Source organism: Trachymyrmex septentrionalis, unplaced genomic scaffold (assembly GCF_001594115.1).
Source record: "Trachymyrmex septentrionalis isolate Tsep2-gDNA-1 unplaced genomic scaffold, Tsep1.0 scaffold127, whole genome shotgun sequence".
NCBI classification, from domain to species: domain Eukaryota; kingdom Metazoa; phylum Arthropoda; class Insecta; order Hymenoptera; family Formicidae; genus Trachymyrmex; species Trachymyrmex septentrionalis.
The window spans coordinates 759,768-765,172 of NW_017304406.1; the positions used below are offsets into that span (position 1 = coordinate 759,768).

At 34.8% G+C, this 5,405-nt stretch overlaps 1 protein-coding gene across 2 annotated transcripts in view; it reads right to left on the reverse strand.

The window, feature by feature from the left end:
• Positions 1-5,167, reverse strand: part of LOC108756475 (potassium channel subfamily K member 18-like) — an 18,683-nt gene extending 13,516 nt beyond the window's left edge. For both annotated transcript variants that reach the window (XM_018500324.1, XM_018500323.1), the window contains exons 1-2: positions 4,444-5,167; positions 3,144-3,243 (exon numbers count right to left, since the gene is read on the reverse strand). The gene's annotated coding sequence lies outside the window, so the exon portion shown is untranslated. The remainder of the gene's footprint in view (positions 1-3,143; positions 3,244-4,443) is intronic.
• Between the last annotated feature and the right edge of the window lie 238 nt (positions 5,168-5,405).

Genomic DNA, 5,405 nt, shown 5'->3' on the forward strand with positions numbered 1-5,405 from the left:
TTTCAAGTTTTCTATCGATGCTATTCAACTGACAAAAACTCTTGCATATTTCTTGAAGCTTAAGAGGATCCTAATGCGAAGTTCGAACTTCGAAATCATCAGAAATCGCGTCGCGCACCGCACATCGACATGTCTTTTTATATTACCACAGCAATATCTCTCGCAACCTATGATACACACAGTCACACGTACGTGTCAATTTTTGTATAATAAATTCGTCGCGATAAAGCATTTAAGTCTAATTCTAAGAACTCAACGTTTCGTGTAAACTACGTGTTTGAGAATCATTATTTCATACGTACAGATTGTAAAGCTTTCGTATCAAGCAAATGTTGTCATGACTTGATAGCTGAGACGCCATGTTACACTAAAAAATGATTAAAAATATATCAATTTTGAAATTTTCGATCGTTCTCAGCACTCCACTTTCCAGATACGTATTATGTACTTATATACTTTAATTCTGGAAAAAGTTTTTCAAATCGAAAGAGAAAAAAAGTATCTTTTATACAAAAATTATATTATTAAATACGTGCTTACGTGGTAAAACAGAAGACTTTAAGATCCCTTTAATAAGAATTAAAAAGAAAATTGACAATAACAGTATGTCACGAAAAACAATTTGTTTTTATTTCCTGTAATTTTACCAATTTGTCTGAAGACGTGCAAACAGTTGAAAAATAAAAAAATTAAGGAACGGCAAGACATCAAAGAATTCAGAAGACAGAAAACAGCGTGAAAAATATATGTGTAGTGACTTTCTTTTTTCTTTTCTCTAATAAATTATTTGTTACTAAAGAAATTATTATTATTATCTATTAATAGAACTTATCAACAAAGTTGGTATATTTTATATTATTCTTTCAAGCATTTTAAGAATATTTTTCACTTTGAAAGTAAAGACAACAAAATAAAAAATCTCGCAAATTAAAATATACATTCATGCATTCTTTCCTTTTGTCACATTTTGACATAAACGTAATGCAACACTGTATGTAATATACTAAATATATAATGCGTCTTTCCCAAAAAAGAAAGACCAGAGAGAGAATATCTGAAAATTTTATATTGGCGAATGGAACCAATCGTTTTAAAAGACTCCTTATGCGGTTTCTCGATATAAAGTTTTGTCGGAGAAAAATGACATAGAAAGAACAAAGAGGAGAAGTAAGCGAGGAAAGAAATAAAAGGGTTTTACAAAGGAATACCCAAGAGAGATTCTGTACAGTAAAGTGACAACTATATGCGCGCTTCGACATTATGAGTTATCTAGCCTGCAGCAACACCTGCGCTTTTACTCAAATTTCACCAACGAGTCGACGTGTAACGAGTTACGTGCGATAGAAATATTTCCTACAAACTGATATATATTTCAAGTACTGTTATGTTGTCCGGGCAAAAGAAATATATGTAACAGATAAATAATGAAAAGCTACATCAAAATATAGAAAGAGAAAAATAAACTAAAATTAAAAAATAGCTATTCAAAAAACGGAATTAAAGATGAAAAATTGTGCACTGAAAGCTTGTAAAATGAGTCTTACTTTATATACAACTATAATATATAAGGGCTGAATTTATTTACGATGGCTTTAATTTATTTTAAAGACAGAGAAGTTTCTTCAAATTTAAGAAAAGTCACAAAGGAACAAGGCAGAAAAATTTCTTTAAATTTAAAAAAAGTTACGCAAAGGAAGAAGACTAGTTTATCCAATTGCCGATCGACGAGGATATAATCTATATACCTTAAGGGAAAATTATTTCGAATAAAAACAAATTCGTTCGACGAGAGGAAGTGGAGGTTGCTCCGTAAATCCGAAAACTTTCCACAAAATACAATTTTTCGCTTGCATTCGTGCTCATTCGTTTGAGATATCTATCGTTTGCTAAGCGAGATGTTAAAAATTTAATGAGCTTTGTGTAAAGCTTGTAATCCTCAAAATGGACGTTAAATGTTGCACGAGGAGCTTTGCTTTCGAGTGAGAGTAGCTGTCGAGCCAGAAAGACAAATGCTTTTAAATTCGATTTTACTCGTAATTGAATCTCGGCTTTATTTTTAAGAGATATGATACTTCTTGCGACTATATGCAAGGAGAGGTGTAAGCGAATGCAAATTTTGCCAAGTGCCATATCAATCTCGCTTGGACAATTTTTGCATGACGCTCGAGATAAGTATAATTTGCAAGCAAGCGCGTAATCAGATTCCTTTTTTTAATCCTCGAAAGTGCCGCGCATATCGCACGTTCATTACTGAAGAGAACGTTTTTATCAGGAAGCAAGGATTAACCTTGCTTGAGAAGCAAAATTGTCTCACCAATTTTTAATCACGTGTATAAACGGGAATCATATGAGATAAAGAAAAAGTTTTCCTCTTGGCACACTTCCCTATACTGTTCACATAATAATCTATACATATATACATTATATATTTTTAAGCTACCGTTATGGCCAATTTTTATGCTGTATACTCTTCTTTTTACATATATGTATAAAGCACACAGTTTATTTTAATTAGGTATCAACAATGACTTATCAACAATGATCAAGTCAAGTGTATTTATTGTATTATATTATTAATTTTGTATAATACCAATAGTAGTAATAAAAAAAACTGTTTTAACGTTTAGGAACTATGGGAAAAATAATTATTTCATTATTTTACTTTGCAACATTACATATTGATTAAATTTCCAACTACAATTTCTTTAAAATAAAATATAAGATATGATTATATGCTTTTTCTACATTTAACAACTCTAAAAATTTTTTAATTATCACAACATCATTGATACTGTGAGAACTACAATTCAAAGCTTGAAATAAAGAGACGTATAAAAATTTCTCGATACTCTATATATTTTGTTTGCGACCATCTCTCTTTTTTTAACAAATACAAATTTTATTATAGGATCCAAATGAACCACAAATCCAAATCATAATGTAAATCACAATGAGAGAGCAAAGTATACTTTCCTCTATCTATGACGATCGTATTCCGTTACATGTGTTTTACGATCGTATTCGCGCGAATGGGACAAAGTATTAAAACTATTAATTGCAAACGAATGCATTACGATTCTTCTAATGCGCTGCGCCGATCGCTTTGCAAAATATGTTCAAAAAATTTGATTATTACAACTTACCATTCAGCTTAACAATGATCGCTTCTTACTCTTGCTTTTCGCGTTTTCGACGGCGATTCTCGAATTCCCACGGCGGTTTGCGGAACATAACATCGCACCGCTAAAATAGAAAAAAAACCTGTTCGCACAATGTTCACGCGGAGTTTCATAAAATCGCGCCTAGAGAAGCGCCGATTATTTTAAACGATCCCGTTTATTTGTTTATAATGATAAGAAAATCAACATTCCATCGATCCGTTGCCATAATATTTGTACACCATCGTTTCGTGTATATTTAATATTATTTATATATAGATCAATGTCGCTCTGTGCGTCTCGCATTAATTTTGTTTAACAGTGAGAGAAGAGACAAGCAGTTTCTAGTTTATCTATAATATCACTTATCACAAATAATGTTTCATTATGATTGACATGCCCACGGTATAATGTCTGGAGCACTCGTATCACTGGCATCCGATACGGTCTGACTATGATTGACCTATATCACTTACTTTTCATAAAGATTGACTATAATCAACTTATATATTGCTTACGTCCGATTTATATTAACAGATAAATCAAAGAAAACGACAGCTGAACTGCTTTCGAAGTGGAACAATATCGAATACATGTGTGTGCTTCTTCCGTTTTGCGAAATACACAGTAAAAATTTATTCAATATTATTTATTCATCATCTCATTTCTTTGTTACTGTTTTATCAAAATCATGCTTTAAAAATATGAAAAATCATCGTGATAAATTGATCGCGACGGCATCGCTGATTATTCTGCACTGATTGGCATTCGCGATTTACTTAATGGTCTGCATCCGTTCTCAATCTATCGCGGTGACGGGCATCATTGGAAGAACTCTTGAATTGAAACACGATGACCACATCGAATCACGTCCGCTCTTTACCCTGAGGGGTTGTTCCAAAGCGTCCCTTATGAAAAATGAACGCTCGACCGTTGGACATATACGGAGATGATTAATTTTGAGCGAACGGAATATAAGAATTTAATACATCACAAATAAAATAAATCATACGAGTAATTTGTCAATTAAAGGAATTCTTCAGATTTAAAAAAAAAAATTGAAATAAATTCACAAATTTAAAAACACTTGAAAAACAAATAAATTGTTTACAGACCTTTTCTTATCAATCTCATTACGTTAATCGCAGATTCCATCATAATTCGGCGAACTATTATATACAACCGATAAACGATTTTAAAGATTATGACAATTTAATTATCTTTAAATTATCTCTGTTGCCCGAAAAGTTTCTATTTAGTAGGTTATATGTGTCACATTACTCACTCTGTTCCAAATTTAAGTTCCATCTCGTTTTATTTTCCAAGAATCATAAGCGACAGCTCCAATATTCCAATATAAAGTAGGAAGAATTTAATGCCATTGCGAAAGAGTCATTATCGTTACGAGAAATTCGTCAGCAGAGAACAAAGCCGCATGTCGTACTGTAAAACCTCCACTATGTTTTCAATTAAAGAGGCTTCATTGATAATCGTCGATCGTAGAATGCACACTTTCTCGTTATAAATGTCATACTAAATGCCATCCCGATCGTATACGCGGGCTCTATCGAACTTGACTCTATGGACGTCGACGAGTGTTCTCGTTCGTAGCCGTCTATTCCCTCGAGAGAGAATCCTTCTTCTAACCGCAGATACACTCTGCAGTAAAATCCAACAAATGTTTCGATAAAACTATCCGTAACTTTTCACGTTTAAAACAAGCCTCATATCTCAACACTGAGATACGTTCAAACTTGGAGCTGGCGGATATCGAACCGACACCGAACCGAAACCGAACTGTCGGTGGTGAACGACGATAAAGCGCAATTCGACGCTCGGTGACGACGAGATCGATGAGATTCTTTAGTTTAGATCGAGATCCCGCGGCCGCGGTGCTTGAGGCGTTTGAGCTTCGATCGAACGGACAAAGCGAGACGAGGTTGGGAAATGCGAGATAAATGTTGAGCGAAATACGAGCAGGCCGAGCCGAATGACGACAGTGAACGAGGAGCGTACGCCGGCTTTTACGTACGGACGCACCCCCGTAGTGGCGGCAGGGCGCAGGATCGCTCTCCAATGTCTCCGGGGGTGGCTGTGGCGCATGTGCGGTAAATGTACAACAGGAACGCTGCATGCGAAAGCGCGTAGTCGCAGCCCCGTTCCATCGCGACCTGATCCCCTCCCCCTCCCCCTTCTCCTCCTCTCTCTCTCTCTCTCTCTCTCTCTCTCTCTCTCACTCTTCTTGAT